This window comes from Piliocolobus tephrosceles, chromosome 2, assembly GCF_002776525.5.
Source record: "Piliocolobus tephrosceles isolate RC106 chromosome 2, ASM277652v3, whole genome shotgun sequence".
Taxonomy (NCBI): Eukaryota; Metazoa; Chordata; class Mammalia; order Primates; family Cercopithecidae; genus Piliocolobus; species Piliocolobus tephrosceles.
In genome coordinates, this window is record NC_045435.1 from 12,548,140 (window position 1) to 12,565,068 (window position 16,929).

Genomic DNA, 16,929 nt, shown 5'->3' on the forward strand with positions numbered 1-16,929 from the left:
GGGGGAGGGATTGCATTGGGGAGTTATACCTGATATAAATGGTGAATTGATGGGTGCTGACGAGTTGATGGGTGCAGCACACCAACATGGCACATGTATACATATGTAACCTGCACGTTATGCACATGTACCCTAGAACTTAAAGTATAATAAAAAAAAAAAAAAAAAAAAAAAAAAAAAGAAAAGAAAAGAAAAAGAGTCGGAAGAGAGTGTGATATTGGAGGTAGTAACTGATAACGAAGACTAAGTAAATGTAACTGAAGACAAAATTCTTGGGAGGATAACATGACAAAACACACACACACACACACACAATCTAGAGATTAAATTTAAAAGTCCATACCTAGTTATAGTGAGCTATGAGGACCAAATATTTTCTTTTCTTGGATGTCATTTGTTTCCAATGTTGAGATGCTTGGCTATTTTTCTTATTGCTCTCTGGTGATGTTTTATTTCAACTTTGCCCAGCAGCAGAAGTGAAGCCTGTCTCTGCTTTAAGACTGCTTTGCTCTATTTAAACTATTTTTTTTTTTAATTAACAGAAATTGAGATACTTTATTCTCAGAGGTGAGGTGGTCTGAAAGGAAAGGCACTACTGAAAAGTGTCTGGACAGAGATAAAATCTATATACTGATAAGAATGAGGGAGATGATTTCTCAGTATATATCATTTTGATTACTTCTTTTGTATTTAGTTCTGGACATAACCATTGACAGGATACATATTTGGAATGGATCAAATTACATTAAACAAGAAGTTTAGAGAAATAATTTAGAAACTTCGTGACATATAATTTATCACTAAGATTTATCTAGAAGAAACAAACATTGGAGCACTTGAGGCAGCTGAAGGCAAGAGACTTAGAGTAAGAAGTGCCAGCCACTCAAGAGTTTGCAGAATCACATATTTAAGCAGTGTACTAAGGCCAATGGAAAAAGAATGGCAAATACAATCTTTTAAAAAAGTCATGTACAAAATAAGAAATTGGAAGAAGAAAGATGAGACAATTATGAGATGTGGAATGGGTTGAGACAAAGTACAAACAAATGGGGGAATCAGAATATGTTGACCCTATTGAGCCCTTTGGTAGCCATGACATGCTTATCCCATGTGGCCTTATCCTCTTGTTTCTACTAGATACATGAAGAATGACTGGAAAACTATGAGTGTGTGTGTGTGTGTGTGTGTGTGTTCATTGTCTGTATATGTGTGTGTTTCTGTATCTTTTGTGCATATGTATATATAAACAATATCACGTAGAATATTGTATTTCTTATTCTTCCAATGGGAAGTTGCTTCATCATCAAGATATACAAAACTTGGAATATTCAAAATATCACACTGAATATGTCAGTGGTGTTGGAAATTATAGAACTTAAAAGAATAAGCAAGGACTCTGTATAAGATATGTTCAGAAACATATTATCTTACATTTCCTACATTTTCTATGTGGGCTGCTATGATTATGGGAAGCAGAAAAAATTCATAAGAGATTGTTGTGATGGCTTTCGGAATCTTGCGGGACATTTTCTTTTTGTTAGTTTTGAAATAAGACATTATTTAACTTTTACCGAATGATGAAATTCACTAACTCATTGCAATCACCCATGACTTTTTAGCTGGAATATCTTTATCTTAATCTAAGTTACCCCAAGATTTCTTCTGAATTATTATTTTTTAAAGCTAACATTACATCTTGGTATCTACACTGACCTGACAGTATCTGTATTTTCCAGGGTTCTTATCTTGGACCACTGATCTCACATTTCATTCAAACTTTGCTGAGGAATATTTCATCCCCTGTCACGTATTAAGCAGCCTTTGTGTGTTGAATCACCTAAATGTATTATCTCTAGTTTCCTTCTTTTGACTGGCCTTCAAATACATCTATCAAACCACTTGCTAGATTTTTCTGTATGTGTAAGTTATAGGCTTTTCAAACTCAAAGTGCTCAAATCTAAATACATAATCCCCTTTCAACTTGCTTCTAGTGTATTTTGCACCTCCTTCTTATCATCTTCCACCCAGGCACTGAAGTTATGTGCCTGAAACTTAATCTTGACTTCAGCTTTCTTCCCTCATACATACCCAATTAATCTTAAAAACCTATATATCTTCTAAATTATTTTAATTTATTTGTTTTTTAGTCCTACTACCACCATGATCATTTATTTCCTTATGGGTGTTTCTAGAACATCTGTAAAAACCTCTTTATCTCTGCTTCCTGGTTTGTCTTCCTCAAATTCATTCTCCATATATCTTTCAAAGTGAATCCTTCTCATTTCAAATCAGCCTGTATCATTTCTGTGTCTATGAGAAGCCTAAGACTCCTTCTCACCTAACGGCAAACAATTTCACATTATTTTCAAGGATTCTTCTTACATCTGAACTCTATTTCTCGCAATTCTCCACTTCAAGCCACGGACTCCAAGAACATTTTACTGTTTTAATCCATGCCTTTGTATCTCCCTCTTCCTAGAAAGCATTTTCTTCTTCCCAATCATATTTGGTATAACAAACTCTTATTTATTCTTTATGACTCAGATCAAATACCAGGTCCTAGGAAAAGACTTTCTTGATGTCCTGCCCCCACCACATTTTCAGGCTTGATGATATATTCTTTTTCACATTCCCCTTAATATCTATTCCATACCGACTAGTGCATTGCCCTTACAGCATTAAATTTATCTCTTAATTTGCCTTTCTCAAATAAACTCTGAATTCTTTGAGGATAAGGGTCTGTGGCATTAAATTTTTCATCCAAACAGTTCTTAGCCCAGTACCTGGTGCATATAATTGTTTCATAATTAAATACTGAGTAAATGAAAGAATACCTCAATGAATAAATGATAAGAGCAGAAGTGATATCACTTTGAATGCTTGAATAGACTAGAATCATAGACTGAAAACATCTAAAATGAGCTCCATGACTCTAATTAAGATCGTATCTATAACCATAATATATTTTATAACTTCCCTTTTTAAAGTACTTCAATGTAGCTGATTTTGTGTTTGTGTGTGTGAGCATGCCAACAATGCAAATAGAGTAATGTATCTTTTGTGATATAAGAGAACTTCCACTGCAATTAATTTTCAGAAAATAAAATAAATTCTGCATTTTATTTTCACTACCTCTCAATCTCCAGTTTAAATGTAGGGATTAAATATTCTGTATTTCAATCCACATTCCTTTGATTCAAAACCTGGCTTTCCCACCTAAAAACTGCGTGGTCTTGGACAATTTACTTAAGCTTTATTTATATTAGTTTGCTCAACTGTAAGTAGGAATGTTAATAATCCTCACAAAATAGTTGTTACTATGGTTGAAGAACATTCAATCCAAAATCCCTGTGTTCTTTTAAATACTCCTGAATTTCTAATGCAAGTAGCATTCAGAACAGTACCTGACATCCTGTAATCAGTCAATAACTGTTAACTAGTATTATTATTTTTGTACAGATTAAATGGATTGAATGATTCAAACATATTTGTCATTCAAGTATATTACTATGCTGTGTTAAATTAAGTGATGTCTTAGGGACCTTGAAGGTCTGAAGAATTGCAAACTCCTTATCTCAGTTCTCCTGGAATCTCTCACCATTTATTTTTAGTTAGTATATTTGTTTTCTCTTCTTTCTAGTCTTTCAGTTCTCATTTCTTGCTATTTCATATCCTAAGTTCTAACATTATTTCCTGTCAATGAGTTTTTAAGGTATGCACATAGTTAAATGATATAGTTTGAGGGTATGGCTGCTCAACCAAAGAAGAAAATAACCAGGGAAGAAACTGATGAAGTCAAAGTGTTCTGCACCATTTGTGAGATGGCTATTTACTTCAACTAGTCAAGAAATAGTCTGATAACACTTGATGTAGAAATCATCTGAAATTTAAAAGGCTGTAATGAAAGCAAGTTTCTTTATTTTAATTTTTATTTTAATTTAAGGGGTACAAGTGCAGGTTTGTTACATAGGTAAACTTGTGTCCTGGGGGGTTTTGTTGTACATATGATTTCATCATCCAGGTATTAAGCCTGGTACCCATTAGTTATTTTTCCTGATCCTTTCCCTTCTCCAATCTATGTTGCCTTGAATTTATTTATTATTTACACACATTATATATTATATACACACACTTCTTTATATGTAAATGTGTATATATGTGTGTTTGTGTGTCATGAGTTTGTTAACAACTCTCTCTTTCCTACCTAATCTCATGTTTAACAACTTCCAGTAGAAACTTTCACAAAAAAAGAAAGTCCACTTCCTTTTTTATCTCAAGTTTTGACTTGTCCCAGGAATTGATCTATTTATTTCTGGAAATTATATTGTGTGACCTGCGTTTTTATTCCTTTCCAAACTGGGAAGGATGTCAAGGCAGCATCTTTGTGGTGTTCTGTACCTGAGAACTCTCCCTAGTAGTCAGCTACCATGGGAGCCTGCTTGGCAAGTGCAATCTAACTTCACAGTAATTTGATCTCACTTCTTCCTACTTTTGTCAACCTTTGACTGTTAATAGTCATTTCAACAGTGAAGGAAAGGAAGCAGAAAAAAAAAAAGGAAAAGGAAATTTTACTTATTGGCTTATTAGTCTTATTGATAAGTGCTTTTTTGGTAAAATCACTAGAATTTATAATTAATCTTAATTTATAATCTTAACTAGGACTTTGGTTATCAACATTATCTGATGCACCAACACAAATTCAACAATTTAAATGTTAAAATACATTGGATAAATCTTATTTTCTGTTTTATCTACATCAGAAAACATTAATTAGATAGTTTAATATATTTACTAATAATGTTGATTTTTAATTTTTTACAATGACTGAGATTAGTTCTCATTATATTACTTCTCTTAATGAGATCTGAAATGTTTAGGAAATCCCAATTAGAGCTTATTTTATTCCATAATATTTTGAGAGCTGCCACCTTTTGAAACAGGTTTAGGGGAGGAGATCTGAAAAATGAGCTTTCTTTCTATAAGTTATGCTCTCTCTTCTTTTTGTTTATTCCTCTCTATTTAAAGCTTAATTTGTGCCTATACTTTTCTATGACACAACAAATCAATAAATGGAGAAGAAGGTATGATTAACTGATCATATTTTCTTGAAGTACATGAGGCCAAGCACCGACTTTTATGGATTTTTTTTAATTGTGTTAGCTCATTCTTATGGTGGAAGAGTGAGGTTCACCGTGAGAATTAACTCATGAGTTAGTAAGCTAACTTAAAATAACAAATATGTAAATAGAGGCAGGAATTATGCTTTTCTGTTATGCTTTTATATTTCACCCAGTTGACTATGTGTAGTCTCCATAAGATTGAAATACCTTCTAAAATAAATTCTTAATCAATTTTGGGGGAATAAACCCATACAAATGCACATGAGGGATTTTATTTTTTCCTGTATTGTTCTCTGAAAGGGCTGAGATGTAAATTTTTTGATTTGCAAATCATCACAAAGTTTTATATTTTGTTTATCTCCAATGAGAAATATACATGAGAATATGATTTTAAAGAAGTAAGTAAGTTTTAAAGGAAGTGGCTGAAATTATTTTGACAGATTGGAATGACATTTGTGGTCATTTTATGAAGTCTGAATGCTAGTAGTTACAAACAAGAAGATGGAGACAGAGTGATATTTAAATAATAAAAAATAATGCACTTACAAACTGGAATGACTTGCAAATTATGAACATCAACTAAGACAGTTCATCAGACTTAAATATTAAGCATGTGTTATAGGAATCCATAACATTTTTGAAAATTAAAAATTTCTCACTAATGTAACCTTGGAAAATATGCAACATTTCATGTCATATAAACAAATATAAATACAGTCTGAAGACAACACCTTACCATTTTGACTTAAGCCTTAAGAGACATTGTGTTTAATTTAAATTTAAATCTAAATGTGAATAAAATAAACTATTTCTTTAATATTCTAGTTTGTTTTATCATTGTATCATTACTAATCTATAGTTTCTCAGCTCCATGCCTGCTCTGCTGTGCCTTGCTTTCTTGTGCTGAAGCTGACAGCTACACAAACGTTGGCTGTTTGCAGTCGGCTTTCTGTTATTTTCTGTCAATAAGGGACATCAAAGGCAGATTGGAAGGCAGGAGAGAAGAAGAAACTTCTGTATTTCTCTTTGCTGACTGCAATTCTAACTTTACCAGAATTTCAGCAGTTCCTTCAGTTTCCGGGTTCTATGGACACACATAGAACCAGACTCATTGTGCTTATAAGGTGCCAGTCGTAGCCCCACTGATCAGTCTGAATTCTAGCTTCTTTGTTCCCCAGTCCTGTGGGTGGAAGCTGCTTTCTGTAGTTAATAATTCTGCATGCAATAAAACCCCAGAAAGCAAGAGTCTCTTTGTCATTTTGTTTCTCCATCCTTTGTGGAAAGAATTCCCTACGTTAAACTCCCTTGATTCAAAAGAATTTCATATATCAATTCTGTTTTCCTGACGAGTTACTATCCTACATAAGAATTAGGCTTTTGTGATTCTGACTCACATATGTTCTTTATTTTTAATTGTATTTTTCATTTATTTATTATACATAAGATAACCAGAATTCGATTAAACATAATTCTATATATATTTTCCATTGATTCATTCATAGTCTATATTCATTTAGTTAATTTTAAAGTTTCATTATTTTCAATAATATAATTAGCACTTATAACTCACCATTCAAAACAAAAAATAGTATTGTGTAGTAGCTGAATGATTGTCCTTTTCCACAAATACTGCCAGGCCAGTTGGATATTGATAAGAGAAAAAGTTTACCTCTTACTCTACACTATACACAATGACAGATGTAGGTCTAAAGTAAAAGGTAATATTTCTTAGCTTTGAAAAAAAAAAAAAAGATTTATTTTTAATTGACATAATAATTGGACATTTTTATGGGGCACAATGTGATGTTACAATGCATGTAGAGAAGGTATAATGATCAAATCAGAGTAATTACCATATCTATCACCTTGAACATTTATCATTTCTTTGTGGTAACAACATTCAAAGTTTTCTCTTCTAGCTATCTTGAAATATACATTATATGCTATTTGTTATGGATATCCTACTGTGTGACAGTGACAGAGCACCAAAACTTATTCTCCCTGTCTAACTGTAACTTTGTACTTATTGACCAGTCTATCCTAGTCCCTCTCAACCCTCTGCTCCTCAGCCTCTGGTTACCGCTATTTAAGTCTCTTCCTCTAGGAAATTAACATTTTTATATTCCAGACATAAGTGCTATCACATATTTGTTGCTCTGTGCCTGGCTTATTTCACTTAACATTATGTTCTCTATAATGTCTTCCAGGTCTATCCACATTGTTGCAAATAACAGAATTTTATTTTGTTTTAGAGTATACCGTGTGTGTGTGTGTGTGTTTGTGTGTGTATCATATTTTTTCCATTTATACAGATGGGCATTTAGGTTGATACTATATCTTGGATATCATCAAAATAAACATGCAGATATGTCTTCAGCATATGATTTCATTTCCTTTGGATATACATCCAGTAATGATATTGGTAGATCAAATATTCTAAAGAAAATAATAGCAAATAAACAGGCGACTTTAAAAGAGAAAAATGTTTCTTAAACAAGAAAGAGAGATAAATAACCATAAAAGAAAATGTTGCAAGTTGGACTATGTTAAAGATAAATTTTTTGAAAGCTTAAAGTACCATTAATAGTGTGAATAGACTACATAGAGTGAAAGTATTTGTGATAGATACGCATATTAATATATATGTACATACAGATGTATCATATATATACACATACATATATATATTTATATATATGACATAGGATTTGTATTTGTTTACAGAAAGACAAATAAACAAGAAAAAGACAGAAACCCAAGAGAAAAATGGGCAGAAGATTTGCACATGCAATACACAAAAGAGTCTATCAAATGGACAATAAAAGTTACATGCAATTTAATTTCATCAGTATTAAAGGGAATGCAAATTGAACCACATAATGGTACCCATTAGACAAATGCAGATGCCATAAAAAAGATGGAAAATAACAAATTTTGGCAAAGATATGGAGCAAGATAGTGGAGTGTAATAATGTAAATTAAAACTGTTTGGTAGGATCTACTAAAGTTGATTATAAGCAAATCCTATGACCCAGCAATTGCTCTTATAGACATATACCTAACACAAATATGGACGCATATTTACCAAAAGGCAAGCACAGCCTTGTTTATACTGGCATTATTTATAATAGTCTAAATTTGAAGCTATGTAAAGGCATATTCACAGTAGACCAGTTAAATAAATTGTGATACAGTCACACAATGAAACCACACAGCAGGAACAATTAACCCTTTATAACTACACCTTGAAAATATAGATTAATCTCACAAACCTAGTGCTGAGTAAAACAAACTGGACACTAAAATACGCACTATAAAAAACACAGGCAAAAACTAATCTATAATGTTAGGAGCGGGAGAAGTGGTTAGCCTTGACAAGAGTGGAGATAATGACTAAAAACAAAACAAAAACAAAAAGGGATTCCTAGGTTACTCTTAATGTTTTATCTCTTGATCTGAATATTGGTTACAAGGGTGTGTTCAGTTTGTGAAAGCTCACTGGCCTAGACATTTGTGTAGAGTGTACTTTTCTTTAAATATTTCCAGGCTAGGCTGGGCGCGGTAGCTCACGCCTGTAATCCCAGCACTTTGGGAGGCCGAGATGGGCGGATCACGAGGTCAGGAGACGGAGACCATGCTGGCTAACACAGTGAAACCCCGTCTCTACTAAAAATACAAAAACTAGCCGGGCGAGGTGGCGGGCGCCTGTAGTCCCAGCTACTTGGGAGGCTGAGGCAGGAGAATGGCGGGAACCCGGGAGGCGGAGCTTGCAGTGAGCTGAGATCCCGCCACTGCACTCCAGTCCGGGCTACAGAGCGAGACTCCGTCTCAAAATATATATATATATATATATATTTCCAGTCTATATTTCTGCCTCTCACTAGCTGAGTTATTTGTCATCTAGAACCTATTTCATCATTCCTTTTTATGTAGTTTTATTGCATTTCTATATATTCCTAAAGATTAATTTTAGAAATATGTAGACTTATTAGCTTTAATTTTATAAAAAGATACTATGCTGTATATAAAGACTGTTGTGATTCATTTTTTTCTACTTATTAACATTCAGAGTTAAATATACCACACTCAGGTCTACAGTATGCACATTTGCATGTGTGCACAAGCTTGTGTGTGCTTATATAACACATGAGTTTCTCCAAATATTTAGATTATTTCTGAGTAAATTTTAATCACTGTACTTTGCTGTCTGATTTCTTCTGTATATTGTTCAATGGCATTATTTTAAAAACTGGTTTTTCACAAAGCAAATGTGTATACCTTCTTTCTAACCTTTGTTCACATTTTGCTATGTATTGTTAATATCAAAGAAATTAAGTTGTTTTTAATTTAAAAAGCTGTAGTAAATTTTTAAAATTTTAACTAGCATTACTTTTGCATCATATACACGGACAGAATAAACATTCATTTAATAGGACATAGTATTCAGACTTTTGTTAATTACTATCATTATATACATCAAGGGACATAATTTGACATGATGCATCTAAGCAATGACAAACATAGTTAATTGAGTTTTAGTATATACAACATTTAACTTAATTTTATAATTAATTTTAGCAACAATATAGTTGTGTTTTACTGCTGTAAGCACACATTGATATGTTCTGAGGATAATTTTTGAATGATAAATGCAACATTCATTTTATGACCTTTTTAGTTACATGAGGATTATAATAGGCTATAATCATTGTTGAAATAAAATATCTCTGTCTTTGAGGAGAAAAGAAAGAGTTACTACAAGCAGTGAAATACTAAACTCACAGATGGGATAAATGAAATATTTTAATCTGCTTTTGACATAATGAGTCCTGAACAAGGGCCCAGAATCATAGCAAAGTTTTTTATTCCTGGGGGTAACATTTCTAGGCTGGTTGGAGATGGAAATATTTTCATTTGTTAGGAAATAGTGCTTCTTGGAAGATTTGTTTACACCAGAGGAAGATGAAATATATTTAGTCCCATGGGAGTTTGTCTAAAATAATATAGTTCATGAAAAATGCCTCAATGAAACATATTTTATTTCACAGACTTTCATTTTCATATTGAATTTGAATTGGGAAAAACTCTTCATAATTAAACATATATCTGCTATTACTTTGTCAATTCAATCTTTCTACTTCCATGTGAACTACAACAAAAAGAAAATCCTCTAATTGGTATAAAAGAAAATGTTTTCATCTTTCCTTAAACTTGTTCAAACATGCATTAACAAGTAGGCAAGACTCCTATTTATGTGTGCCTTCAGGGAATAACTGTTAAACCCTTCCTGAAAATTTGTATCAAATAGTTTACTTAGGAGTGAAAGTAAATTTTACTAGGTTTAGTACAGGTTTCTCCAAGCGGTTCTCCTTCCTCTGTTTTTGTATCCCACTGATAACTGATTCGTTTAAGGGGATAAACTATTAAAATATGTTTTTTTTTTGAATTATAGTTCAATTTTCTTCCAACAAATATGCAAACATCATTCCAATAAATATAATTTGAAGTGTAGTCACAGACTTGTTTTCCGGCTAATGTGTTTGGGTTGTCCAAGAGTCCCTAATATTTTCTTTATTGGAGTCAAATGTTTATAGCCCTTTTTTGGGTTTAATGCATTAATAACCATTTTATATTTCATGTTACCCTGTGGTCAATTTATATAATTATGTAACTCTAAGATGGCAGTTCTCAAGATGACATGCATCCTGGAAGGAAGCTTCATTTAGAATGGTGATGTGACACGATGATCCAATTGGCAAATCAGACTTACAAGAATCAAAGATCTTACCCAACACTAAGCATTACTACTAATACTTCAATGATACAAATTGATCATGGGTTCTAGATAAAGCAGAGGGAGATCTGGAACCTTTCTTGTCTTATCAGGGTGCACTCTGGCTCATATTAACATCAGAAAACTCTTCATAATGCATGTGGCTATGTTTTTACACAAAATGAAGTCATTTTAGTATGAAACATCTTTATTTTATGCTCAGTTACATAGCTTACGTGACATTTGTTTAAAATACGCAACCCTGGTCATACTAAGTCCATCCTGCTAAAAAGATTACATAGTTAGAGACTTCTGGGTTAACAAATACCACTAGATAGTTTTCCAATAAGTCTGTCTTTAGTAAGTTTACAAAGGAGATTGAACAGTCCCCTTCTTTCCTTTCTTTGCTGAGAGTATCTCTGCTGTAAAAGAATAAAATTCATTGAATGCCCATTTCTCATCATTTTTTCCAAACCATTACTGGGATGGACAAGAAAGCCAGTTGAAGTAACGGGAACTGGTGGTGAGACAAGAAATAATTTGCCTAAGATATAAAATGCCAAACTGAGGGATAAAGGTTTGGGAAAGAGAAGGAAAAGCATTGAGGAAAGTATTTGCCCCTTCCTCAAATCTATCTGTATATACTCCAGTATTTTTATTTTTTTCAACAAATATGCAGAGATTATTCCAATAAATGTGATTTGAACATACATAAAATCCTGTCTCTCACAGTGAAGAGCTTTTCAATGGCATGGTTTGGCTTCATTATTGCAATTGCTCTAATTTGCTGTGTTGTTTTCCTGATGAATATATCATACACCAGGGTATTAAAAAATGTAATGGAAATGCTGTGCAAAATAAATAAATTTTATTATATTTTGCAAGCTTAGCAATTAGTGACTGCTGAAACAATATGAAACCACTGGGGACATTCTGCTCCCCTGAGAAATAGATGTGTCAATTTAAATTCTTTTAAAAATAATGCAAAACAATTAACATAAAATGATGCAATTATAAAATTAAAATTATATTTAAAATCATAAAGTTTAACATACTTTGTGTGGGTGGGTGTCCTACATGGTATTAAAATCTTGTCATGGTAAAATTAAAGCAGGGAAGAAATAATAGTTTTGAGTATAATATAACTCAAACTTCCCTTAAGAACAAAAGTATGGTATTTGAAACAAAAAAATGCAATCAGTCTTTATAGGAGTGGTCTATATATACATACCATCTAAATAAACTTTCATCATGCCCTAAATACTAGTCTGAAGTAGTTGCCAAATATAAATCATCTCTGACTTTTCTCAGGAACATATTAGAAGCATATAATTGAATGCCAAGACATAGGGGGAAATTGCTATTGGAGATCTTTTGAAAATCAGAAACCAGGTGAACTACTTCTCGTTTGTAACTGTCCCAGAACATAGTAATGTGTGTTTTCTCTATTGGATATATGATTGTTAAGTTAATGAATGTCTCACTATTTCTCATTTAAGAGTTAGTATGGTCCTATGTTTATGTTAGGCATTCTATTGGGTTTCATTGTGAAGAAATTGAAAAATTTGTAAGACTATAACCACAAACGTAGTCAACTCTTCCACCTAGTGTGTACTTGATTTTACATGTATGTGTGATACAAAGCACTTATAAATCTCTCCTTCCACGATATTCTGTCAGTCTGCATGTGCCCACATAGTCTTTCTTGATACTGTGATGTTGCATAAATTAGATAGCCACTCAAAAATAAGATGATTTTATTTGCAATCCAGGTGTATAAAATCCGTGGATCATTCTCAAATGCCAAGTGCTAAAACACAAGGTCACCAAGCAAGATGAGAGCTCAACATTTAGTGAAAGGATTTGAAAAATAATGACAGAAATAAAGCACGCAGTTAAGATCTAAAATGCCATTATTTCCACTGAATGAAAGTAAAGCATGAGTAATATCCTTTTTTTTTTTTTTTGAATAAGATCATTGGATAATAATACTTTGAATAAGTAATTAAACATGTCTCAATAATTGACACTGTTTAATAATAATAGTGAAGAATAACATAATCAAAGCATAAGCAGTAATCCACATCCAAATACACATGTAGAGTTAATAATGAGTTCATAACGGTGATAAGACAGGATTTCTTATAAAGTCCTTCTCCAGTCAAAAATAAATAAGTGCTACTAAAAATGAATATCACTAATTTTACTAATTACCACTCCTGTCACTAACAGTCAACTGCTCTATAAGTAATATTTCAATACCCTTATGTTAGCTCAGAAGAAATTTGCATATAGAATGGTTTATTGGGGAAGGAATAAACACCTGTGAGGGAGTGAGATAAACAGAATTGGGTACAGGGAGTCAACTGCAAAGTATTTTCAACAAAGACTTCAATTAGTACCCTGAGCAGCTTTGAAGCTAGGATATGCCCTCTAAGTTGTCTAACCCTCCACCCATTGAAGCAAAGGTAGCACTATTTTTGTTTTGGTACCACCATTTTCACCAGTTTTTGGATCCAAATTGCCCTGAGGAGAAGGCTTAACCTTGTGGGAAACAGCTCCCTTAAATCTAAGGCAACTTCCGGGGAGAGACAGCTATTAGCTGCCAAGAGGCAATACTTGCACTAGCTGGAGCAACTGATGCCTTGGTTCCTGCAGGGAAGAGGAGGTGCAGGAAACAGCATTCACTGAGTCTCTATGTAGATAAATAATACAAACAAAAGTCCTTCAGAAAACACTAGTTATTTATAACCATGAATTCTATTCCACAACAGCTATTCATATAGACACTTTACAGGGAAATTTGCGTACTTCAATCATATAATGGAGATTTTTGGAGTATTTGCAAATGTGTTTCCTTATTACTGTATTTTAATGTTGACTTTTTCTTGCAACTTAAGACTCAAGGAAATAGATTACATACTTGTTGTGATAGTCAATTTTGTATGACAACCCAGAGGGTGTTTTAGAATGAGATGAACATTTATATCAGTCAACTCTGGGTAAAGCAGATTGACCTTCATAATGTGGCTAGGCCTTACCCAATGACTCAAGTAACTTAATAAAACAAAAAGTATTGCCTTCACATGTAAGAGGAAAAAAAGTACTGCCTTCACATGCAAGAGGAAAGTTCCAGAAGACTGCCTTTGGACTTTGTCGACACTATTGGTCCTCCTGGGTCTCTTCCTGCCAGCCTTCATACTGGAACTGCACTACTACTGATTCTCTGGGTCCCCAGCCTCCTGGCCCACATTGAAGATTTGGAGTTGACAGCCTTCATAATCATGTGAACCAATTACTTATAAATCTTCATCTACCTATCTCTCTGTCCCTGTCTTTCTCTCTCTCACTCTCTCTGTCTCTCTCTCTCTGTCTCTCTCTATATATACACATATGAACATATGTGTATATTTACACACACACATATCACAAGCACAAATATACATCCCATTGGTTCTGTTTCTCTTGTGAACCCTGACTTAAAACACCTACATTGATATGGAGCTATTATTAGTCTGTTGATAAAAGTAAAGAAATTATCACAGTGATTTTTATGTAATTATCTCTTATCTTATTTCTGTCTCATTTTTGCAGTATAATTATATTCCAAATAGATATTCCTGCATAGCTAAATGAGGATTTAGTACAAGGATATTTTAACCTTCTTTGATTTTCTCATGGGACAGATCCTCAATAAAATTATACCCAAAAATACATGCCTTTGACGAGAGTTAAATAAAAGAGGACAATGTCAGACAGGGGTATAAAAATATTTCATAAATTATTTTTATCCTGTTCCTTGATTGTCTTTTCCAAAGACTGGGAATAAGTCTGTCGATGAAATTATTAAAGCTGTTAACTCAATTGAAAATACAGAGGCATAATTCTTTCTATTTTACTTCCCTTTGTGTGTTTCATGGATATTGCACTTTTTACAAATTGAAGGCTTGTGGCAACCTTTCATTGAACAAGTCTCTTGGTGCCAGTTTTCTGGTGGTATGAGCTCACTTCTTCTCCCTGTGTCACATTTGGTAAGTCTTGCAACATTTAAAATGTGTTCATTATTATTACAACTGTTATGGTGATCTGTAATCAGTGATCTCTGTTACTACTAGAGTAATTGTTGTGGTGCATCATGAACCCCACTCACGTAGAGTGGTGAACTTTTTTTTTTTTTTTTTTTTGAGACGGAGTCTCTCTCTGTTGCCCAGGCTGGAGTGCGGTGGCCGGATCTCAGCTCACGGCAAGCTCTGCCTCCCGGGTGTACACCATTCTCCTGCCTCAGCCTTCTGAGTAGTTGGGACTCTACAGGCGCCCGCCACCTCGCCCAGCTAGTTTTTTGTATTTTTTTTAGTAGAGACGGGGTTTCACTGTGTTAGCCAGGATGGTCTCGATTTCCTGACCTCGTGATCCGACCGTCTCGGCCTCCCAAAGTGCTGGGATTATAGGTTTGAGCCACTGCTCCCAGCCACGATTGTGAACTTAATTGATGAATGCACATGTTCTGACTGCTCCATCAACCAGCTGTTCTACAGTCTCTCTCTCCTTCTCTCGCTCGCTCGCTCTCGCTCTCATTCTCTCTCTCTCTCATTCTCTCTCTGTCTGTCTCTCTCTCTCTCCTAAAGCCTCATTATCCCCCAAGACAGAAATTTTGAAATTAGGCCAATTAACAACTTTACAATAACCTCTATGTGTTTAAGTAAAAGGAAGAGTCACATATCTCTCATTTCAAGTCAAAAGCTAGAAATGATTAAGCTTAGTGAGGAAGGTATGTTGAAAGCCAAGATGAGCCAAAAGCTAGGCCTTTTGTGCAAAACAGTCAAGTTGTGAATGCAATGGAAAAGTTCTTGAGGAAACTAGAAGTGCTACTCCTGTGAAAACATAAATATAAAGAAAGTGAAACAGCCTTACTGACGATATGGAGAAAGTTTGAGTGATTTGGATAGAAGAACCAACCAGCCACAATATGTCCTTAAGCCAAAGCCTAATTCAGAGCAAAGCCCTAACTCTCTTCATGTTCTATGAAGGGTGAGAGAGGTGAAGAAGCTGCAGAAAAAAGTAAGTTGGAATCTGGTAGAGGTTAGTCGATGAGGTTTAAGGAAAGAAGGTCCTATCTATAACATAAAAGTACAAGATAAAGCAGCAAATGGCAATGTAGAAGCTGCAGCAAGTTATCCAGAAGATCTAGCTAAGAGATTTATGAAGGTGGCTACACTAAATAACAGATTTTCAATGTAGGTGAAGTAGCCTTCTATTGAAGAAAGATGCCATCTAGGACTTTCATAGCTAGAGAAGATAAGTCGATGCCTGGTTTCAAAGCTTTAAAAAAGCAGCTCAGCTCTCTTGATAAGAACTAATGCAACTAGTGACTTTAAGTAGCAGCCAATGCTCATTTGATGTTCAAAAATCCTAGAGCTGTTAAGAATTGTGCTAAAGTTACTCTTCCTGTCGAATGGAACAATGCCTAGATGACAGCACATCTGTTTATAACATAATTTACTGAGTATTTTAAACCCACTGTTAAAACCTACTTTTCATAAATAAAAAACCTTCTTCTAAAATACTACTGCTCACCCAAGAGCACTGATAGAGATGTACAAAAATATTGGTGGTGTTTTTATGGCTACTAACATAACATCTATTCTATAGCCCATGGATCAAGGAGTAATTTTCAAATCTTATTATCTAAACTTTCAAGTTTAGATTATTTAGATATTATGTAAATTTCAAGTCTTATTATCTAAAAAATACGTTTTGCAAGGCTCTAATCTCCAGAGGTAGAGATTCCCCTGATGGATCTGGGCAAAGTAAATTGAAAACCATCTTAAAGGATTCATAATTCTAAATGTTATTAAGAACATTCATAATTCATGGGAGAAGGTCAAAATATTTACATTAACAGAAGTTGGAAAGAAGCTGGTTCCAACCGTCATGAATGACTTTAAGGAGTTTAAGACTGGAGTGGAGTTATGGTGGAAATAGCAAGATAATTAGAATTAGAAGTGGAGCTTAAACATGTCACTGAATGGTTGCAAC